The 24,161-nt window shown below is 46.5% G+C and overlaps 1 non-coding gene across 1 annotated transcript; it reads left to right on the top strand.

Annotated features, from left to right (window-relative positions):
* The first annotated feature begins 13,784 nt into the window (after positions 1-13,784).
* On the top strand, positions 13,785-13,855 carry LOC127679614 (small nucleolar RNA SNORD93). The gene has a single exon (XR_007976876.1). It is a non-coding gene; the product is annotated as a small nucleolar RNA SNORD93 (small nucleolar RNA).
* The last annotated feature ends 10,306 nt before the right edge of the window (positions 13,856-24,161 follow it).

Below are 24,161 nucleotides of genomic sequence, written 5' to 3'. Positions count from 1 at the left end.
CTTGCCTATTTCATTGTGTTTTCCTGCAATTCTTTAAGAGATTTTTGTGTTTCCTCTTTAAGGGCTTCCACCTGTTTACCTGTGTTCTCCTGTATTTCTTCAAGGGAATTATTTATGACCTTCTTAAGGTCATCTATCATCATCATGAGAAGTGATTTTAAATTCAAATCTTGCTTTTCTGGTATGATGGTGTTTCCAGGACTTGCTTTGGTGGAAGAATTGGGTTCTGGTGATACCAAGTAACCTTGGTTTCTGTTGCTTATGTTTTTGTGCTTGCTTCCTTCCCTCTGGTTATCTCTAGTGCTGCCTGCCCTTGATATAACAGACTGGATATATCATTCCTGTGTTCCTGGTTGTGTCAGAGTCAAGCTATCTCTGTTATCCTGTGATTCTGGGATCCTGTGACCCTGAGTTTTTGGGTGTGTCTCAGCTCCTGGCAGTCAAGCTGCCACTGGGACCCTGAGATCCTGGTGTGACCAAGCTCCTGTAATCCTGTGATGCTGTGATCCTGTGATTGTGTGATCCTGTGATTGGGAATTGTGGACATCTATAATAGTGTCTGGGTTTTGTAACTGTCTATGGGATGGATCACTAGGTGGGGTAGTCTCTGGATGGTCTGTCCCTCAGTCCACACTTTGTCTCAGTATCTCCTTCTGTGGGTATTTTGTTCCCCCTTCTAGGAAAGACCAGAGTATCCATACTTTGTTCTTCCTTCTTCTTGGGCATCATTTGATATGTGAATTGTGTCTTGGGTATTCCGAGCTTCTGGGCTAATATCCACTTATCAGTGAGTGCATATCATGTGTGTTCTTTTGTGATTGGGCTATCTAAATTAGGATGATATTTTCCAGTTTCACACATTTGCCTAAGGATTTCATGAATTCGTTGTTTTTAATAGCTGAGTAGTATTCCATTGTGCAAATATACCACAATTTCTGTATCCATTCCTCCATTGAGGGACATCTGGGTTCTTTCCAACTTCTGGCAATTATAAATACGGCTGTTATGAACATAGTGGAGCATGTGTCTTTATTATATGCAGGGAAATCCTCTGGGTATATGCCCAGGAGTGGTATAATAGGGTCATCCGATAGTATCATGCCCAGTTTTCTGAGGAATCGCCCGAGTGATTTCCAGAGTAGTGGTACCAGTTTGCAATCCCACCAGCAGTAGAGGAGTGTTCCTCTTTCTCCACATCCTTGCCAGCACCTGCTGCCTCTTGAGGGTTTTTTTTGTTTGTTTGTTTTTGTTTTTGTTCTTGTTTTGTTTGGTTTGGTTTGGGTTTTTTTTGAGAGAGGGTTTCTCTGTGTAGCCCTGGCTCTCCTGGAACTCACTTGTAGACTCTGATGATTTTTTGAATTTCCTCCGTTTCTGTTGTTATATCTCCCTTTTCATTTCTAATTTTGTTAATCTGGATACTGTCTCTGTGCCCCTTGGTTAGTCTGGCTAAGGATTTATCTATCTTGTTGATTTTTTCAAAGAACCAGCTCCTGGTTTTGTTGATTCTTTTTATGGTTCTCTTTGTTTCTACCTGATTGATTTCAGCCCTGAGTTTGATGATTTCCTGTCTTCTACTCCTCCTGGGTGAATTGGCTTCTTTTTGTTCCAGGGCTTTCGGGTGTGTCATTAAGCTGCTAGTGTATTCTCTCTCCATTTTCTTTTTGGAGGCACTCAGGGCTATGAGTTTTCCTCCTAGCACTGCTTTCATTGTGTCCCATAGATTTGGGTATGTTGTGTCTTCATTTTCATTAAATTCTAAAAAGTCTTTGATTTCTTTCTGTATTTCTTCCTTGACCAAGGTATCAGTAAGTAGAGTATTGTTCAGTTTCCATGTGTATGTGGGCTTTCTGTTGATTTTGTTGCTATTGAAGACCACTTTTACTTCATAGTGATCTGATAGGAGGTATGGGATTAGTTCGATCTTCTTATATTTGTTGAGGTCTGTCTTGTGATCAATTTTGGAGAAGGTCCAATGAGGTGCTAAGAAAAAAGTATATTCTTTTGCTTTAGAGCGAAATGTTCTATAAATATCAGTCAAATCCAATTGGTCCAAAGCTTCAATTAGTTTTATTGTGTCCCTGCTTAGTTTCTGTTTTCCTGATCAGTCCATTGAGGATAGTGGAGTGTTGAAGTCACCCACAATTATTGTGTTAGGTGCAATGTGTGCTTTGAGCTTTAGTTTCTTTTATGGATGAGTGTGCCCTTGCATTTGGCACATAGATGTTCAGAATTGAAAGTTCTTCTTGGTGGATTTTTCCTTTGACCAGCAAGAAGTGTCCCTCAGTGTCTCTTTTGATGACCTTAGGTTGAAAGTCAATTTTATCTAATATTAGAGTGGCTACTCCAGCTTGTTTCCTAAGACCATTTGCTTATAAAATTGTCTTCCAGCCTTTTACTCTAAGATAGTGTTTGTCTTTGACACTGAGGTGTGTTTCCTGTATGCAGCAAAATGTAGGGTCCTGTTTAGGTATCCAGTCTGTTAGTCTATGTCTTTTTATTGGGGAATTGAGTCCATTGATGTTATGAGATATTAAGGAATAGTGATTATTACTTCCTGTCATTTTTGATGTTATCTTTTATATTTGATTGGTTATCTTCTTTTGGGTTTGATGAAAGAAGGTTACTCGCTTACTTTTTTCAGGGTGAAGTTTCCCTCCTTGTATTGGTGTTTTCCTCCTATTATCCTTTGTAGGGCTGGGTTTGTGGAAAGATATTGGTTGAACTTGGTTTTGTCATGGAATTTCTTGGTTTCTCCATCTGTGGTGATTGAGAGTTTTGCTGGGTATAGTAGTTTTGGCTGGCATTTTTGTTCTCTTAGAGTCTGCATGAAGTCGGCCCAGGATCTTCTAGCTTTCATAGTCTCTGGTGAGAAGTCTGGTGTGATTCTGATAGGTCTGCCTTTATATGTTACCTGGCCTTTTTCTCTTATTGCCTTTAATATTCTTTCTTTATTTAGTATATTTGGGATTTTGATTATTATTATGTGGCAGGAGGTATTTCTGTTCTGGTCCAGTCTGTTTGGAGTTCCGTAGGCTTCTTGTATATTCATGGGCATCTCTCTCTTTAGGTTAGGGAAGTTTTCTTCCATAATTTTGTTGAAGATATTTGCTGGCCCTTTAAATTGTAAATCTTCACTCTCATCTATGCCTATGATCCTTAGGTTTAGCCTTCTTATTGTGTCCTGAATTTCCTGGATGTTTTGGATTACAAGCTTTTTGCATTTTGCATTTTCTTTGACTGTTGAGTCCATGGTTTCTATGGTATCTTCGGCACTGAGATTCTCTCTTCTATCTCTTGCATTCTGTTGTTGATATTTGCATCTATGGCCCCTGATTTCTTCCCAAGGTTTTCTATCTCCAAAGTTGTCTCTCTTTGTGATTTCTTAGTTGTTTCTACTTCTGTTTTTAGATCCAGGATGGTTTTACTCAGGTCCATCATTTGTTTGTTTGTGTTTTCCTGTAATTCTTTAAGAGATTTTTGTGTTTCCTCTTTCATGACTTCTGCCAATTGACTCACTTTCTCCTGCATTTCTTTAAGGGTTTTTTTGGGGTTTTGTTTTGTTTTGTTTTTTGCATTTCTTCTTTATTTGCTTCTATCTCTTGAGCCTTATTCTCCTGAATTTCTTTAAGTGATTTTTCTGTTTCATTATATGAGTTTCTAGCTTATTCATGTTCCCCTGTATTTAAGAGATTCATTTATGTCCTTTTTGTGTTTTTCTAGCAGCATCATGACCAGTGATTTTAAATCCAAATCTTGTTTTTCTGGAGTGTTGGCGTATCCAGGACTTGCTGATGTTGGAGAGCTTGGTTCAGACGCTGCCATATTGCCTAGATTTCTGTTAGTAGCATTCCTAGGTTTGCCCTTTGCCATCTTGTTAGCTCTGGTGTTAGTTGGTCTTGTCTCTGGCTGATGTTTGAGCCTCCTGTGAAGCTGTAGGACTATTTCTGCAACACTGGATGGCTGGGTTTCCCCTGTCACAGATTGCTGATGTGCTGCCCTCCTCTTGGGTGCTCTTGGAGCTCTAGTGTGCCTTGCCCCAGATTGTGTCTGTGAACCAGGTGGTGCTGATGGTGTATGCTGTGGGGACCTTTTCTGCAGGGATCAGCCGGGTTCTCTCTGCTGGCCAGCAGCACCCCCAACCGGGTTGGTGCACAGAAGGCTAGCCTATCTGCTTAGGCCGTGAGTTTAGGCAAAAGCCTGGCCAGCTTAGGCCTGAGCAATGTTCTCCTCGGGCTATGACTGTTAATTGGTTCTGTCAGGTAGCCAAGATGGCTGTGTGCGCGCACTCCCTGAAAGTGCTGGGAGAGTCTGCCCGGCTAACAACCTCCTGGCTGGGTTGGCACACAGATGGCCCACCGGACAGCACAGGGCCTGGGTGCTGTCCAACTCCTGTTGGGCCTAGACCCCCCCATGTTAGCCTCGGGCTATGACTGTTAGCCAGCTTTGCCTGCTAGAACTCTCTGGCGTCCTGTAGCCAAAATGGCAGCGTGCGTACCAGGACAGACTTCCGGGCAGATAACCTCCTGGCCGGGTTTGCACACCGATGCCCCCCAAACAGCCCAGGGCCTGGGTGCAGGCCAATGCCTGTCAGGTTTAGACCCCCCCGCGATGTTGTCTTTGGGCTAAGTCTGCGTACCTCTGGCTGTAGGTTCTCTCTGGCATCTGAGAACCAAGATGGAGGAGAGTCTCTTGTAACTGGCTGGTGGGAGGCAGAGTTCTGAAGTGGCTTCAGTGCAGTGAAAGGCACTGTAAATCTGCCGCCACTTGCAGCCTGGCTGGCCAGCTTTGGTCAGTGGTAGCAGGCAAGGCCTGCCTGGACCCTGTCGCCTTGGTTCCACTGCTGATGGCCCTTCAGCTGGAGCTGCCACTGCCACCACGGCTCTCAAATTTTCTTGTAAATCTCTTTTCTTAAGAGAAACGTAATTCCTTAGAAAAAGCCAGGTATTTTGCTTAATGTCCAAAAGTAAAAGTATCGAGTTCTGACTTATCAGAACCTACCAGCCCAGTGACACAAACAACAGTGAGTATCCTCACTCCATTGTTTCCCTCTTGGCTTCTAACTTTTGATCCATTTCCTCCTAAAATTCTCTAAGAGATTTATTTATGTCTTTTATGTGTTCCTGTAACAGCATCATGACCAGTGCTTTTAAATCCAAATCTTGCTTTTCTGATGTGTTGGTATCCAGGACTTGCTGTTAATGGAGAATTGGGTTCAGATGCTGCCATATTGCCTTGATTTCTGTTAGTAACGTTCCTATGTTTGCCTTTTGCCATCTAGTTCTCACTGGTGTTGGTCTAGTAACTGGCTGGTGCTTCAACCTCCTTTGAGCCTATAAGGCTATTTCCACAACACTGGATGACTGGGTTTCCCTTGGCACAGGTTGCTGATGTGCTGCCCTCCTCTTGGGTGCCATTGGAGCCCTGGTGTGTCCTGCCCCAAGCATTGTTATGCTTGGGTTGTCTCTGTGGACTGAACCTGGTATTGCCCGTCTGCTCTGTCAGAGAGCGAAATGGCAGTAGGGATCCCGCAGGGCACCAGCCCCATGCCTGGCTGGCCCACAGAGGAATCGCTGCTCTCCCAGGTCCTAGGTGCAGGCAGCAGGCAGGAGCTGGGTTGTCTGAGTCCCCAGAGGTCTTATACTCAGGATAGCTCAGTACCTGGGATCTCCTGTCTCCTCTGGCTGGGGACAAAGATGGCAACTCCGCCTTCTCCCCATTTACTCGGAAAACTGTTTTCCAGCCTTTTACTCTGAGGCAGTGTTTGTCTTTGACACTGAGATGCATTTCCTGTACGCAGCAAAATGTTGGGTCCTGTTTACGTATCCAGTCTGTTAGTCTATGTCTTTTTATTGGGGAACTGAGTCCATTGATGTTAAGAGATATTAAGGAATAGTGATTGTTGCTTCCTGTTATTTTTTATCTAATTTTTATGTTTGTGTGGTTATCTTCTTTTGGGTTTGTTGAAAGATTAATTTCTTGCTTTTTCTAGTGTGTAGTTTCCCTCCTTTTGTTGGTGTTTTCCATTCATTATCCTTTGAAGGGCTGGATTTGAGGAAAGATATTATGTAAATTTGGTGTTGTCATGGAATACCTTGGTTTCTCCATCTATGATAATTGAGAGAATTGCCTGGTATAGCAGCCTGGGTTGACATTTGTGTTCAATTAGGGTCTGTATGACATCTGCCCAGGCTCTTCCAGCTTTCATAGTGTCTGGTGAGAAGTCTGGTGTAATTCAGATACGTCTACCTTTATATGTTACTTGACCTTTTTCCCTTACCTCTTTTAATATTCTTGCTTTGTTTAGTACATTTGGCATTTTAATTATTATGTGACAGGAGGAATTTCTTTTCTGGTCAAATCTATTTGGAGTTCTGTAGGCTTCTTGTATGTTCATGGGCATCTCTTTCTTTAGGTTAGGGAAGTTTTCTTCTATTTTGTTGAAGACATTTACTGGCCCTTTAAGGTGGAAATCTTCACTCTCTTCTATGCCTATAATCTTTAGGTTTGGTCTTCTCATTTTGTCCTGGATTTCCTGGATGTTTTGGGTCAGGGGCTTTTTGCATTTTCTTTGACTGCTGTGTCAATGATTTCTATGGTGTCTTCTGTATCTGAGATTCTTTCTTCTATGTCTTGTATTCTGTTATTGATGCTTGCATCCATGACTCCTGACTTCTTTCCTAGGTTTTCTATGTACAGAGTGATTTCTTTATTGTTTCTACCTCCATTTTTAGATCCTGGATGGTTTTGTTTAATTCCTTCACCTGTTTTGTTGTGTTTTCCTGTAGTTCTTTAAAGACTTCTCCCTGCTTACTTGTGTTCTCCTGTATTTCTTTAAGGGAGTTATTTATGTCCTTCTTGAAGCCCTCTATCAGCATCATGAGCTGTGATTTTTTTAACTCCAAATCTTGCTTTTCCAGTGTGTTGGGATATCCAGGACTTGCTGTTGTGGGAGAATTGGGTTCGGATGGTGCCATGTTGCCTTGACTTCTGTTAGTAACGTTCCAAGGTTTGCCTTTTGCCATCTGGTTATCTCTGGCATTTGTTGTTCCTGCTGTCTGTGGCTGGTGCTTGTCCCTCCTATGTACCTGCAAGCTTGTCTCAGCACCACTGGGTGACAGCCTCTCCCCTGGCACTGAGAGCTGTAGCACTGCCTAGCTCCTGGGTGCAGGTGGGGTCCTGGTAGACCGAGGCCCAATTGATATTACACTCAGGTGTTCCCTGCATACCTGGCTGTACCAGGAATGAAAAATCTTAAGTAACTTTGACAGGTTGTGTAAGTAGAGAAAAACATATTTTGCATTAGCAGAGAAACATCTGGCTTTGCATTAGTAGAGAAACACTTGGCTTAGATTTGATGTGGACCAGAATAAGAGAGCTGGCAGCAGTGGCTTGAGATCATGGTGACAGAAAGTGAGTTTGTCCAGGCGGGTTCAGGCCTGTGATATGAACTAAGCTGGCAGGCAAGCCATGGGAGTGGCTAGTCTGCTGAGCGAGGGACAGGCAGGCATGCTCACATGTGCAGTTGAGGCACCAGGCACATGTGTTCGGGCCAGGGTGAGGAATGGGTGTGCAGCCTACAGCGTGAAGAGCACAGATTGCTAGGAGCCACACTAATTGTGTGCACCTCCAGGGAGTGCGGGGCCACAGAGCTGCTCAACAGCAGCAGACAGTGACAGGAACAGTGTCAAGACACAGAGGTGGTTCTGTGGTGCGCATGGCTTGGACACAGATGGGTGGGGTGGAACTTCCTCCCAGGAGCCAGAAGCCCTGGACCAGTGCTGCCAGCCATGAGCTGGCACTGCCGTGCTCCACTGTGGGCAGAGGAAAGAAAGCACACAAAGTAGCACGTTCTGTATCGCAGCAACACTCATGCTATTCTTGTGGCAAGCAGAGAGGCTTGTCCTCACTTCCCAAGTGTCTGGTAGAGACAGACAGAGACAGAGACAGAGACAGAGAGACAAAGACTGACTTAGGTATGCTTCCTTGTGCATGTGGGATTGAGTTAATCAGCATAAGGATAGTTTTTGCCAGATTGTACTGTGCTTAAGAATTCCTAAAATAAACAACTGGGATCTGACTGCCAGAGTTTCACCAGCACAGGCCACTGAGCCTGTTGCGCTGACCTGCGTCGACACCTCACCTCTCAGAGCTCTTCTCTCTGCTGCCCATACAGGCTGCAGAGGCCCCTGAAGGGAGGGGAGCCTGGGCGACCCCAGACACTTGCTGCTAAGGAGTCTTGCTGAACATGCGAGGTCCAGGTTCACTGACAGAACTTGTCTCAAAAATAAGGTGGAGAGTAATTGAAGGAAACACTGATCTTTGATCTAGCAGAGTGTGGAGCTGGGGATAGACCATTCCTGAGCCGAACTTGTCTCGGCCTGTGGGGGTTTTTAACAGGGACCCTAAGAGAGAAAGAGAGAGAAGGGAAAGGACAGGAGACACAGGAATGAGGCTAAGACAAGTTGTTCAAAGACCCAAAAACTGTATTTTCTCAGGGAATTTATACAGGCAGGAGAAGAAATAAGGCAAAGAGGGATTTTCCACAAAGCCTGGGCATTCTGCCAAGGTGAATCTCTGGCAGCTGTAAGATGTTTTCTTCTTCTGGCAGGGCGCAATGACCGTCGACCACCCGGTTTCTCCAAGGTCTATCTATAGCTGAAGAAAAGTCAAAACCTAAGCCTATCTTTAAATTAAAATCTAAACATAAAATAAAGTCAGTTTGACTCCTGACACTAACACAGTGCCAAACACTGCCAATGCCCTGAGATTCCTGCTGTACACAGATGTAGCTGTTTGAATACGCTTGGGCAGGGAATGGCACTATTAGGAGATGTGGCCTTGTTGGAGGACATGTATTACATTGGGGGTGGCTTTGAGTCCCACCTCCTAGCTGCTGAGAAATCAGTCTGCTCCTGGCTTCCTTTGGATGAAGATGTAGAACTCTCAGCTCCTCCTGCACCATGCCTGCCTGGAAGCTGCCATGCTCCTGCCTTGATGGTAATGGACTGAACCTCTGAACCTGTGAGCCAGCCCCCATTAAATGCTTTCCTTATAATAGTTGCCTTGGTCATGGTTTCTCTTCATAGCAATGGAAGCCCTAAGGTAACATAGTTCACTGAGTAAGTGAAGGCCAAGCCCCACCAACAGAGGATATTTGAGGGGTGAGGGTGCTACCTCCTTGATAGAAATCGTACCTTACCAGATCAATGCCCTGAAAAATAAAACATTGCTGGGTCTTAGGATGAGAACTCTGTTACTTTAGCACAGTGGTTGCCAATCTGGGGGTGGGGGTTGGGGAGGGGTCTCAGTTCCTTTGAAGGATATCAGATATCCTGATTATCAGATATTTATATTGCAATTTGTAACACTAGCAAAATTACAGTTATGAAATAGCAAGAAAATAATTTTATGGCTGTGGGTCACCACAACATGAGGAACTGTATTAAAGGGTCGTAGCATTAGGAAGGCTGAGCCCCACCGCCTTAGCATATAAATGACAGAGTATTTATTCCTTGGTGCCATTTCTTCTTTTGTGACGTGAGCAAGATCCTGCTATGCAGCCAGGTTGGCCTTGCTCTTCAGACGGCCCTGCCTCTCCTGAGTGCTGGGTTACAGGCACCCAGAGCACAGCGTCATCGGCCTTTATTCACGCCTACTCCAAGCTCTCGGCAGAATTCTAGGCTCTCAGTAAAGAAGGGAATTCTTCTCCGGTGTTCACTGTCCCCTCAGAACAACTCTGCTTCAGATCTGCCCTCAGGTCCAGCTCTGCGTCCACAGGGAAGATCTTGGTTTGAATGAGGAATGTCTCTCATAGTCTCAGGCACTGGACTGCTTGGTACCCACACAGTTTGGGAGGCTCAGGAGGAATGACCTCGGAGGAAGTTGGCTCTAGAGATGGGCTTTAAGAGTTTAAAGACTTGTGTGATTCCTAAATCTCTCTCTGCTTTGTGCAGTTCAAGGTGTGAGTCCCAGCTTCCTGTTCCTCCTGCCGTGCCTTCACTCCGCCATCATGGACTGGGGAACTGGGAGCCCGCATAAGCGCTTCTTTAAGTTATCTTGGCCATGGAGGTTTACACGCAATAATGGGAAAATAACCCCTATACCCATCTCCAACACCAGTCATAGAACTTGGCACAAAACTCGAATTCCATCCTTCTAACTCAAAAGGACTCCATTTAATAGGACACCTCAAGTTCCAAAACTCCTGGGAGAAATCGTGGGTGAAAGCAAATATTGGTAAAAGAAGGGCAGAGGGCCCCGGGCGTGGCCCAGCAGTGTTGCTTTGGCTTGTAGACCACCCTAGAGGAAGGCATGTGATTACGTGGTTTCCTGCCTCCACTAATAACTCTTCCCCCTAGTTTTCCCTCCGGACAATTCCTGCTTTAGAAGAGATTGTGAGTTCTTTGGGTGACCAGAACATTGGTTTGCCTTATGAATGTATAAATGTCTAGCAAAAAAGTCCCTAACTTGGGCTTTCATGACTAAGATGTTCACCATGGCGTCCCTCACCACATGAGTAATTCCGAAGTCATCTACTGAGGTTCCTGCAAGGGCACACAGCAACGAACAACAGTGGGCAGGGGAATCGAGGGTCCTCAGGAGACGCCAGCCTCAGCCTTACAGGGAGGACTCAACCCCTTCCTGTCAGTCATCATGTCACTTTCCTTAACAAAGCCCTTAGTGGCATCCACAGAAATGCCAGCTCAGTGCAGGCAGCCAAAGTCCAAAATCAAGGTAGCAGCTGGACCGAAACACCCCGAAAGCCAGTGAAAGGATTCCTTCCTGTGTCCTCCGACACAGTGGTCACATCTCTCCTTACTCCGTTGTCACTCAGTATCTGTTTCTGTCTTCCCTTGTTAGAAGGACAGTAGCATTTAGTAAAGAGGGGCCACCCCGCACGGTGGTGGCTCAGGCCTTTAATCCCAGCACTGGGGGAGGCAGAAGGGTAAGCAGATCTGTGAGTTCGAGCCCAGCCTGGTCTACGAGGTCATGCCAGGACAGCCAGGGCTTCATGGGGAAACATGGGGGTAGGGAGTGGGGCGGGGACAAATAAACAAAAACAAAAAATAACAAGACAGAACCTAAAATATCCAAACATGATTGTGTCAGGCACAGATGCTTCCTGGGTCACAGAAGGGCTCTGAGGCAAGATGTTTACAGATCTTGGCCGGCATTGGAAGTGCGATTTCTAGATGTGGAGTCCTGTCCTTGTGCCAGCTCCTCTTAAGACAGTTTACTTCACATCCCCGGGATGTTACCATTTCCTTAACAGAAGCGAATTCTGTTACATAGGAGTCTTTACATATGGGTCTTCAAATGAAAATAAGCACCAAAGGATGTGGAATCATACCATATTCAATAAAAGACTAAGAAGCACAGGGAGAAGAAAAGGAAATCACACTGCGGCGGTGCCAAGATGCTTCTCTAGCCTTCAGCAAGGTGACAGATTCTGCAGTCAGGGCAGTGAGTGGGACCTCAGCCCTGGGGTAGGGGCGGGCTGCGAGGCTCTGGTGCCGCCAGGGGGTGCGCGAGGGTCGGGGCTGGAGTCAGGCGGGAACAGGGGAAGGGGCGGGCAGGAGGGGCGCTGGGCGACTCTGGTTGGCTGAGCCCTGCTCAATGTCCGGTCCCTTTTAAACTCGATCCCGCCCTGGCGCCCTGCTTTTCCGCAGCGGCGCGCTCCTGGTAAGTGTTCTCCATGTTGTGGATCCCAAGATCCCGCCACGTGGCCTCGGCGGGTCCCACAGCGCTCTCCCAGCGCTCCGGTCCCTGCCCGTGCGCGTCCCTTTGGTGTAGGGCAGGCGATCGGCCTCGCTCAGCCTGGATTTGTCCCCTCCCGGGTGGAGGCGCGGCGTCCTGATGGCCCCGGGTCCTGGGCACACTGGGGACTCCTGCTTGCCCAGGAGTCTGGTGATGAGGACTTCGCCTATTTAAGAAGTGAATGAAATAAAGTAGATATTCATTCAGAGATCGGAAAGTAGCAGGAAGCAGGGTAATCCCAGTGTTTGTTAGCAAAGACGGGGGTAATTTCGCCCACGCAGGCGCATCCTCACCACAGGTTTCCTTCTAATGCCCCTTGGCACAGAGGTTGGGCTTTTTCTTTTGTGCTGGTTTGTTTTAAGGTTTGATGGCGTCATCCCTCAGCAGGGAGCTCTGTGCCCACAGCGGCTGGATTACCCTTCCTTTGACACCGACCTGGCCTTTATGAGTTTTTAACCCTAGGGGAAAAAATCTGAGCTTCTGGGCACTTGTGCAAGGCATTAGATGCCTAACCTTTTGTCTCTGGACAGTACCTAAAACCAGGCTTAGGTTTCCAATGAGCACCTTGGAATCCTGCCTGTTCATTACTGACTTAACATTTGTGAAGATCTGAGTCTAGATGTGAGAAAGCTAAGCAAAGTGCCACTTATTAGTTTTCTATTGATTTGCAAACTCTGAATTTGCTATGAGTAGGCTGAACGAGACATCAGTTTAAAAAATCATTTATTAAATTATTGAGGCAGGTTTTTGTGCTGGCCAAGGAAATCATTCTTCCCTAGTCCCTAAGTGTATGGATTTATGGGCATGAGCCATGATGCCAGTGAAGGCCACTTTAGAGGGAACTCAGTCTTGTGGGTTCCTGTAAGCAGCTACCTCATGGGCTCAGCCTGGTACTGCAACAAGGGAACGTGAAAACGGGTGGTAAGTTCTTTCCATTCGGAGTAGTGTTTCTATTGAGCCCTTTGTTTCGGCAGAAGCCTGAGCCACTGTCTAAGGACTGTGGGTACAGCAAGTTCTAGGGTTAGGACTTCCTTGTTCAGTCTCAGCAAACGAGTGTGGTGCTGCTTCTGGCTTTGAAATCAATGAAAATGGTTTAACTTGCCCTAAGGAAATGGAGGGCTGGAGAGATGGCTCAGAAGTTAAGTCATCCCAGGTTGAATTGTAAGCGACCACATGGGTGCTCATAATTGTTAGGATTCTATCTAAGCTCCACCCCACAGTTGCCTGGCAACAGTCAGGTAGGCCTGGCCCACTATAAAAGAGGGTGCTGGGCCCCCTCCTCTCTCTCTTGCCTCTTGGCACTCTCTCCTCTCTGCCCTCTTGGGCTCAACTCCCCTCTCTGCTCTCTCCACATGGTCATGGTGGCCTCCACTTCTCTACTGTCTCTCTGCCTTTCTCTGCCTCCACTACCCCATTAACTCGATCCTGTGCCCTAAACAAACTCTATTCTATACCATGTCTGTGTGTGTGTCTGGTCCCTCAGGGGAAGAGAAGCCCACTGGGGCACCCCAGTTCCTCACACTGCTGTATACCATATTCTCTAAACCTCTTTCTTTATGAAAATAACAATGGTGCCGAAACCCTGGAAATAAACATCTATAATGAGATCTGGTGCCCTCTTCTGGCATGCCGGCAGAACACAGTATACATAATTAAATAAATCTTTAAAAGAAATACTGTAGCTAGTAATTTGGTTTCTAAACATTAAGAGCGTATGCTTCTGGGGTGGATTTAGTCAGAAGGATGGTGCAGAGGGAATAAACTGGACTCCCAGCTGTTAGCAGTGTGAAGGTCACAGCTCTACAGGACTGAATGCTAGTCAGAGGCAGGGCTTTAGTCATCAAATGCAGCTAGTAGCCACCAGAAAGGTCCATGCTGAGAAAAACGGTGGCCTGGTACATGTAACGTGACTGCCTTTTTTTGTTTGTTTTCAGCAGGCGTGCTGGTGCTGTGTCCAGGATGATAATGAATTCAAGGTATGTGTTAGAAAGATTTGACACTCCAGGCATAATTCCAGGAACAATTCTTGGCCAAGGATGAGAACTCTAACCTGACTGGATACGCTGCTGTGATGGGTTAAAGGATTTACCTGAGGCCAACAGAACAGGCAGGAATTTAATGCAGTTACACCATGTCTTTTTAAACTAGATGAGGGAGTTGGGGAGTGCAGTGCCAAGCCCAGTTACTTTGGATTCTGGGGCCTGGTGGAGAGAACCAGCTCTCTGGGGTTATTCTTGGACCTTCATGTGTGTGCTAGCACACCTGTGTGCACACTTAAAATATAAATGTACTATATGGGAGCGTTGGTGAATGAATGAATTAATACTCAGAGGAAGATATGGCTTTGCATTTAAAATTGTGTCACACCATCCCTGAGTAGATGTACCCAGTGTACTGGGTAGTGCATTAAGGATTCTGCGAGAAGATAGTTAATGTCAACATCAACGTGTGACTTATTTATTATCTCATTGTTGCGGGTCTAATTGCCTCTGGTGTTTCTTCTGCAGCTCCAGACCTTGAGAGGAACTAGTCCGACTTCCAGAAGAGAAGGTATGCAGCTGTGTATAAGGTTTTAGGTTTCTTTGTCCCCTTCATAGTGGGAACAGATGAGTTTTGAGGCATTTTCATTGCATATAGAGAGCATGACAATTAAGTTCCATTATTTAATTTTCTGTATTTGAGCCCTAGTCTGAAACTTGCCACAATATTAACATAAAAGATTTCTTGAAAAATTTGGCTTTATTTATAAAATTTTTACTTTTGTATGTTTTGCCTGCATGCCAGGACTCTTAATTGCTGAGCCCTAAACTTTGGCAACTCAGAATTGTCCAACACGTGGTTGAGAAATCTAGTGTCCCCAGGAGTATGGCCGGATCCACTTGTTGTGGTGGCTCAGTGCCTGCTGTGTGTACTCTAGCTGTAGCTGGAATGAGCAGACGGCCTGTGTGACTTGAACTGCCTTGATACCTCGTTATGTTCAAATGCCCTGTAGAGAAATTAATTGTAGAGAATGTAATTGGAGTTAATATTTTCAGAGAACCTCATCATTGTAAGTTACAGTCCTGAATATATAGAAAGAGAACGTTACATTCTCCCAGACATGGAGCGGAGTAAACTTGGGAACTATAGGTCTGGTGGGCGTGGGTGGTGGCCACAGTCTACCGGGCCTCACCAGATCTCCATCCAACTGGCAGACACTATTCAGAGTCAGCCCTCCAGCCACTTCAAAACCTGCTCTCATCTCTGGCATGGAGGGTGCAGAGCAAAGGGCTTTAGTGTGCTGACAGCAGTAAAGGGAAGCACATGACCCCTTCTTCAAAGAATGCTGTTACCATACAGCCAGGTCTGACCAAATGGAAGAGTGTAAGGGACTTAACTCGCCCCACAACTACCCATCTCCAATGCAGGAATCTCACCAGGGGCCTAGCTCCTACCCTGAGGCCCACTGGTCTCTAGTCTCTAGTAAATGATTGTTTCTTATCTCTAGGGTTTTTTCCAAGATAAACCAGTTGAATTACCTAGGTGAGTAAACCAGATGTTTCAGATAGCTTCCTCAGATCTGCCCTCACCTGCCTGACCTGCTTTGATCCCTCAGACTTTCCCCCTATGAACAAGAGGTAGCCCTGTGGTTTGGTACTGTTGTTGCTGCAGGTACTTAAAATGGCTGCCTGAACTTAAACTGGGAGTTCCAAGATGGCGACTCCGTCTGCGTGCTACAACACCATGCCCAGACTCTTGAACCCTGCTGGAAAGGACCTTATCTAGTCCTGCTGACCACTCCCAACAGCTGTCAAAGTAGAGGGACCTGCCGCCTGGATCCACACTTTCCACATAAAACCTGCCCCTTCCCTCCAGACAGAAGCTACAAGAGAACACGAACTGGCGAGTTGAAGGGCCCAGACCACCGAGACCCCTTGGAAGCTGAAGATCATCAGAAAACCCAATGATGTGGGTCTTCCTTCTGGCGCTGTTCGTTAGCCCCCTCCCTTTGTGTCCAGCCAGTCCTCACCAGCCATGCAATCAAACCTGGCAGGTGATAAATGGAATAGGAGATGTCATCTGGAGCCAATCCAAAGTTGCCACCCCGAATACTTGGTGGCCTGATTTATTCCCTGATATTTGCAAATTATCCCTTGGAGTCTCTGGCTGGGACCTAGAGGGGTACTCTGATATTGAGAGGGCTTCCTCAGCCTGTGCCAAGGAGTGGGTACACAGAGCTGGCGCCCCGTGGGGAGGCTGCTGTAATAAGCATTGGAGAAGCCTATTGCGGACCCAATCCTTCTATGTCTGTCCCGGGTTCCATCGCAGCCAGTCCCTCAATCCAAAGTGTGGAGGTAAGGAGGACTTCTACTGTAAGAACTGGGGTTGTGAGACCTCTGGAGAAGCTGACTGGAAACCCTCCTCGAGCTGGGACTATATCAAAGTAGTGGCAAATTACTCTCTGGCGGCCTATGTGCCAGGGGGGGCACAGGTGGCTGAATGTGACACCTGGTGTCACCCCCTTCGGGTCACCTTTACTGAGCCAGGAAAGAAGGCTACCCAATGGACAAAAGGATATGAGTGGGGTCTTAGAATGTATATAGATAGCTATGACCATGGGTTACTGTTCACTATCAAGTTAAAGATAGAAACCCCTTATACCCCCATGGGCCCCAACAAAGTTCTAGCCCCCGCTCTACCCCAACCAGGATCCCAGAGTGCCAGGCCCAAGCCTCCTAGTCCCTCTGCTGCCTCAGGCGCTATTAACCCATCAGAGGGTATGGCCGCCGCTATTCCTGCTGCCTCCCTCAAACACCAAGGGGACTCTCACTTGGTCGACCTAGTCAGAGAGGCCTTCAAAGTCATCAACACCACCAATCCAGAAGCCACCAAGTCATGCTGGCTCTGCTATAATGTGGCTCCCCCCTATTATGAAGGTATAGCATTTCTAGGGGCAGTTAACCAGACTAAAGATGTCAGTACCTACAGGTGGCAGCAACAGCGAAATGTCAGGCTCACCCTGTCCACAGTTACTGGACAGGGGTTATGTGTAGGAAAGGTTCCCCACACACACAAACACCTTTGTAATCAAACTTGGACTAATGTCTCCTCTTCAGGTTTTCTATTACCTCCAGTAAACGGATGGTGGGCCTGCTCCTCTGGAGTTACGCCATGTATCAACCTCCAAGTACTCAGTGACACACAAGATTTCTGTGTACTAGTACAATTGGTTCCCCGACTTATATATCACCCGTATGAAGAACTGCTGTCTCACTGGGATAAAGACTCTGTTAGGACAAAAAGAGAGGAAGGAATAACACTCTCTGTCCTACTTGGCTTAGGGCTACATGCAGCTGGAGCCGCCACTGGGACGGCTGCATTAGCTTTACAACACCAAGCCTATCGTCATCTAAGTAATGCTATAGATGCAGATTTAGAGAGGATGGAAAACTACATTTCCAAACTCCAAGAGTCCTTGACCTCACTGTCCGAGATTGTCCTCCAGAACAGGCGAGAACTAGCCCTTCTATTCCTACAAGAACGAGGTCTTTGTGCTGCTGTTAAGGAAGAATGTTGCTTCTACATAGACCATTCAGGAATAGTCAAAGATTCAATGGCTAAGGTGAGAGAGGGACTGGCTAAGAGAAAAAGAGAAAGAGAACAGAGTCAGGGGTGGTTCGAGTCTTTGTACAACTCTTCCCCCTGGCTTGCCACCTTAATTTCCACACTGCTAGGATTTCTAGTGGTGCTATTATTGCTTTTAGCCTTTGTGCCTTGCATTTTAAATCGCCTGAGAACTCTTATTAGAGAACGCATAAGGACTATGCAGATCATGATGTTAAGACAACATTATCAGGGATTAAACCAAGATGACATATAATTTCATGATTGAAAAAGTGGGGAACGTGAGGACCTGGGGAACGCAAAATGACCACCAGGTTACACTTGGGGCTAGCTGACTGCAGACCAGGTGCAGAATCATAGGGACTTTCCACAGTACTGGGAAAAGCCAAAACCACAAGATGGGTGTTGACCAGGTATCAGTAATGGCCGGCATCACCCCACAGAGGGTCCCCAGTCATGTAAAGGGTCAATGCATACCACCAACGAAGAGTTAACCAGCTCGTGCTGTTACCAAAGTCTGCCCCAAAAACTGTATAAAAGGTGTGTGCTGTAGAAGCTCCAGGTCGCCTATGTCCCACCTGCAGGACGACTTCTGCAAGTTGGATCAGTAAGCCTCATGGTTGTTGCAGCGATCTCAGTCTCTGTGTCTTGGTGAGTAAGGAGGCCTGGACACTAGGCCCTTTGGATCTAACAGATGCAGGTACTGCCATGTCTATTCTGTAACGGTTTCTCAAAGAATAAAGTGACTTTTATACAACAGGTTCCTTTGATTCACCTTCACAACAAGCACCAGCAGGTACACTGTATGTTCACTTTGCATGTGTTTCCTGATCACCCCTGAGATGGGAGGAGGGTCGGGCTTCTCTTCCCCCATTTCAATTCCATAAGGAGATTATATTCTAAGATGCTTCAGAAGCAGCCTGGGAACCTGATGCTCAGTCCTCAGTGTCAGAGCCACTAGCTATGCTGAAGATGGTGCTGTCCCTCAGTGGTCACAACTTGTCTGGGTGTTCCGGTGTGGAGACCAACATTCCAGCTTCTTCTAGCCTGTTTGGTTTCCCAGACAACTACCTTCTGGATTCTTCTCTAACACACACTGTGGGCTCTCCTCTTGGCTTTTATCCCAACTTCTGGACTCAAAAATTACACAGAAAAAAATATTCTATGCTTTCTGTTGTCTACCTATGTGGACTCTTGCTCATGTAGGTATTCCCAGGGTGGGCTGACCTAACAATGTTGCTATGGCACTCATCTCAGTCTCTGGTAGTCTCTGGGCTATCCTAGTTATACCACATAGCCTCTAGATCCCCCCAAGTTTGCTGGTGAAGGACATTACCCAGTGCTGGGCTCTGGTCCAGAGCTTAATTCCCCTACCCTGATGCTCAGCAAGAAGTGTTCACAAAGATAGACAGATGTGGCAGCAGTACAGTTTAAATTGTGGGCTAAAATTAAGGGTGTGAAGAATTACAATGCTTAGACTTTAAAAAGGGAAGCCACTTGTGCTGGTTGGGGTTTTTGTCAGCGTGACATAGATTGGAGTCTTCTGGGGAAAGGGGCCCTCAGTTAGGAACTGCCTCCCTCAGATTGGCCTTTGAATTCCTAATGATTGCTGTGGAAGGCCTTGCTAGGCAGGTGGTCCTGTTGTATAAAAAAGCCAAGTGAGCAAGCCATGCTAGCGTGGCAGCAGGCAGTCCTACAGTCACTACCACGCATGAACCAGTAGGCTGTGCCCCAGAGGTCACTGCTCCAGGCTCTGCCTCCGAGTTCCTGCCTTGGTTTTCTTTGGTGATGGGCTGTAAGTTGTTACATGAAATGAGCCCTTTCCTCCCCTATGCTGTGTCTTTTCATGGTCTTTGTTGGCCATGACAGAAAGCAAGTTAGTGTATCACTGCTAAGTATTGTGCTCAGTCCCACTATTGGCATGGTTCTAAGTTGTTCTCTTTTGGAAACACCTACTGAATAAATGCCGAAGATTGGCCCTGTGTGTGGTGCTGCTCCCACTGAGGGGGCCATTGATCCTGGCTCCCGGGTTGACTATAGTAACCATACTATCAAAGGCCTGTGCAGTGGTTTCTTAATGTCTATGGTGACAATACCACAGCACTGACCAAAATCAAGGTTATCTGCATAATGGGAACAAATGTAAATGATAATTGATGGCATTGGGGGCCCGGGTCAGGAAACCCAAGGGCCCCTGTATCTTGCTGCCCACCCCAGAGTCCACTGTCATATCACAGCACTCATCAAAGCGCTAAAGTCACAGCTAAAACACAGTCATGACAGCAGTGACCAAGGATGAGAGTTAACAGTTGCAGAGCCCTCTAGATTTACAAACGCTGTGGTGGCCACACAGCCTACAGGAGTTTCCTCAAGGCCTCTCTGATGGGGAAGGACCACAGTTGTTGTCCCATCTACTGATCAGCAAACAGAGACCAAGGAGCCACACTAACATCATTAGGCAGCAAAGCTCTAGGTCGGGAACATCCTCAAGAGAGGCAAGATGGCTCTGGAGTCTTATCTGGAATACAGTAAGAGATGTCCTTGCTGGGCCTGGGATCGGGACTCTGGAGCACTGAACACACTTCCAGATGGCAGGTCTGCTTCCAACCTTTCCAGTGTGAGCATTTCCTTTCCTCAGGCCCAGTCGTCCTGGTAAAAAGGAGTTGCTAGGAATGTTTCCTTTTCCATTTTGAACTAAACTCATCACAGTGTTCTATGAATTATACAACTGCTTCCTGGCCAGTCTTCTCTCTGTTTGTATGATAAAAAGGTAGAAATGGAAGTCAAATAAAAGGTGACTCACCTGTCACATACCTCACTCCAAATACTTGAGGGTCAAATAATCTTGGGATGAAAAAAAATTGGCTTTTGAAAAAAATTGGGTCAGATAATCTTTTGTTGTTGTTTTAGACAGGGTCTCTATGTAACCCTGCCTGTCCTGGATCTCTCTATGTAGAGCAGGCTGGCTTTGAACTCACAAAAATTGTCTCATCTTTGCGTTCCAAGTGCTGGGGTTAAAGGTATGCACCACCATACCCAGCAAGAATTGACTTAGAAGTGAAGCAGAGGCACACTTTCTTTTCCCTGCATAGACATTACATTAGAGGAATGAAGCTCCACAGCTAGCCCATGTATAGCCTCTTGAAGCAATCTACAAAACTCTTCTCTCTCAGTGTTTCCAAGCTTTAGCAGAGCATGGGGCTCTTGAAACCAACAAGAAAAATTCCAGTTCCCTGATCCCAGCTCCCACAAGGCCCGGAGATGAGAGGGTGAAGCTCCAATACCCTTAAAGGCAAAGATTTCATTTTAGTTCAGTCTCTGAAAAAAAAAAAATTAAAAAAACAAAACCTGTGATATCCAGGGGAGGTCTGTCCAAAGGAATGGGGAACCGGGTCTTTGGCTCACAGCTTCCACAAGCTGCCACATTTCCTGGTCCCCTAGTTTCTGACCTCACGGAGGTTGAACTGGACTTTGACTGTGATGACTTTAAATTTGAATTTGGCCAAGAAATGATGCTGCCTGGTTGCAGACTCACTCACAGGGCTCCATGTCCCAGACTCTTCCCAGCTAGGAACCTGTAAGTGTAATCATAAGAGCTGGGGTATTGCAAATTGGTTTCTGTCACCCTCATCATTGATCTATGGTGACATTTTAGGGCTGTCAGGCATCAAAGGACCAAAGTTTGTTTATTTCCATTTTAATAAACACCCTGACATAAACAGGTATGTTCTTATGCTAGGTATGAAAAGCATGATGTGATACCAAAGGGAAGCTAACTGCTGTGCAGGGAAGAGAAGACTCATGGTTGGCCACCCCACCCCCATCTTTGGGAGAAGGGGGTGCCCTGACCTCTCCCTATGTCCTTCCCATCTCTTGTCTTACCTCATCCCTGTTCTGCAGAGAAGGGTTCAGTGGAAACACAGTGTAAGTCCCCAACTCTCAGTCAGTGGTACTTACTTTGAGATGCCCCCAACTGAGACACCAAGACACAGATCTATGCAAAAGCAAGAGGTTTATTTTCAGCACGTCAGGGTCAACCCTCAATCAGTCCCTCAAGGAGAGTGACGAGAGGGTGACCCCCAAATGGCTATTACAGACAGTTTTTATACTTTTTAGGGGCACAGGTTACATCAGCAAGGTTACAGTTCCAACTTATTGGCTAAGCATATTGACCTTTAAATCTATTGGCTAGCAAGCATGACACACATTTGAACTCTACCTAGAACTTTCCAGAGGGGTCAGGTGACTATCAGTACATTCTGAGAATTTTTCACTCAAGAATGTTCCTGTGGGCTGAGAATGGAACTTGACCTACCCTTGACCCAAGGTGGGAGGGGAAGCTGTGAGGAGGTGTGGGACTGGAAAGAGCCCTTAGGGCTCCTCATTCCTCCCTTTTTCTTGTACAAGCTCCAATCCTGCAGCTACGCTCAGGGGTCTTAGGTAACTAACTCATAATGTTGGTGCAGGACCATCAGCTACACTGTTCCTGTTCTCTCTCTTATGAAGGCTATAAGCTTGTTCAATATGCAGGGTCCAAAGATCAACAATAGCAGGAGAATAATCTGGGGTCCTAACAAGGTGGATATGAAGGTGGTTAGCCAAGGGGAGGAATTAAATCAAGACTCAAACCAGCCATGACTCTGTCCTCTTTCTCTCTTCTGCTTGGCTAGCCCTTCTCTCACCTTGGCCACTGAATCCTTAACTACCCTTAGAATGGTCTCCAGTATGTGATTCCCAATGTCTCACACCCCAGGTAGCACAGAAACAGTGGTTCCCTCACACTGAGGGGCCTGCTGCTGGCGTCTCCCATCTTAGGGCATACACATATGGGGGTTTCACACAGGACACTCCTCAACTTTGGGTGTCAGCACCCTAAGCCTCACCTTCCAAGGCTGCTTCTGGGACACCATTTAGATTCACAATTCCCTCATCCCTCCATTCCAGTTAACCCCTCCCTGTGTCTCTGGGGTATGGATACCCCAGGAGTCGAGGCCCACTGCTAACTTACAAAGATCAAAGACAAGGTCTGACCACCAGATATAAGGCAGTTGTTCCTCTGTAGTGGACCAAGCTACATCCCCAGTGACTGAGAGTATCTGCCAAGTCACTTTGGTAGTGTTGTGGGGGTTCCTGAGGCTCAGCTCTGGAAGATACACCATAGTCATCTCATGGTTCTCTGGCCTTGCAGAAGGGGGTTGTTCGGGTGTCTGGCTACTATCCAGTTGGAATCAGGCACAGGTGCTGGTCTGACATGAGTTAGGGAAACCCAGGCAGTTACTCCATTCACTTTACAAGGGGTTAGGTGGTCAACAACACCAGGAATGGTCCTTTCAGCTTTGCTTTCAAGTTTTCATCGCCATGCCTCTTAACATATACCCAGTCTCTAACTTGGTACTCGAATGGAACCTCTGGGTACCTGTGTTATACAGAGCACTAAGTTGAGGCCACATTCCTGGTGGCTGATCTGGAAAGCTTGCAATCGAGCCATGAGATCCTTGTCACCCTGAAATGTCACTCTGGGAGAATCAAGAAGAGGGGCCAAGGGAGTGGGGCTTCCATACAGGATCTCAAAAGGGGTCAGGTTAAAACGGTAGGGGCTGTTCCTAGCTCTGAACAAGGCAAGGGAAGGAGCACCAACCAGTCAGCACCAGTCTCCAAGGATGATTTAGTTACAGTCTCTTTTAGGGTTCTGTTCATTCTGTCTATCTGCCCTGATCTTTTCGGACAATACAAACAATGGAGCTTCCAATTAGTCCCCAATTTCCCTGCTAATCCCTGACTTAGAGACAAAAAGTGGGACCATGGTCCGATCCAATTACCTTGGCATGATAACCTCAGGAAAATTTCCTCTAATATCTTCTTGGCTGGGGAAAGCCTCAACCCATCCAGAGAAAGTATCTACAAACACTAGAAGGTATTTGTAGCCATATATTTCTGGCTTAACTTCTGTAAAATTGACCTACCAATATACTCCATGCTGTTCTCCCCTAAGGTCTTTGCCCTGTTTCCTCTTGGCCGCACAAGCATTAACTTGCTGGTATACCTTACACTGTTCTACTGTCTCTCTAGCCCAAAACCTGAGGTCCATTATATATTCTTTAGGTCCCTTAACTGCCTGGACAAGCTTTTTATCCCCTAAATGAGTCTATCTGTGCATTTGGCCCAATAAGTCTTTACTTGCTTTCTGCGGAGTATAGTTTTCCTTCTTCTGTGCCCCACTGCCCTTCCTTCTCTAGGTAATAGTTGGTAGGGTGGCAGCAATCTGAGTCCTTCCTTCTTCAGTACATTCTAAGTGAGGCCATCCCTTAGTCCAGTCCCATTTCCCAGCAGGTGTCTCTTGCAGGCCCATAACCAGGATAGGCTCCTGCATAGCCACTTCTCCAGCAACTTTGCCCGGTTATTGTCCTGGGCCACTGAATCTCTTCCCTTCTGATGTCCTGGGCAATGAAACATACTCACAGTTGCTGGCTCCATCAGATCTAAGATTTCCTGCTTGTTTTTTACTTCTTTTCCTTCTAATGTGAGCAGTCCTCTCTCTTAGTTTATAGCCTCGTGGACATGGGCTGTGGCAAAGGCATACCTGCTATCTGTGTAGATGTTATTTTTCTTGCTGGCCCCAAGTTCCAAGGCTTTGTTTAGGGCAATTAGCTCCTCTTTCTGCACCGATGTCTTGGGGGTGGGGAATGGGAGGGAAGCTCAGCCCAGATGACATTTGTGCCATCCACCATGGCAGCTTCAGGGCCCTTAGAGTCCCTCAACAACATTCCTGTAGATGCTGTCTGCAGCCCACACATGCCTGA

The sequence above is a fragment of the Apodemus sylvaticus genome, chromosome 2 (assembly GCF_947179515.1).
Source record: "Apodemus sylvaticus chromosome 2, mApoSyl1.1, whole genome shotgun sequence".
In the NCBI taxonomy this organism is placed as follows: Eukaryota; Metazoa; Chordata; class Mammalia; order Rodentia; family Muridae; genus Apodemus; species Apodemus sylvaticus.
Note: the sequence above shows the minus strand (reverse complement) of the source record. Positions and strands in the feature narration are given on the sequence as shown.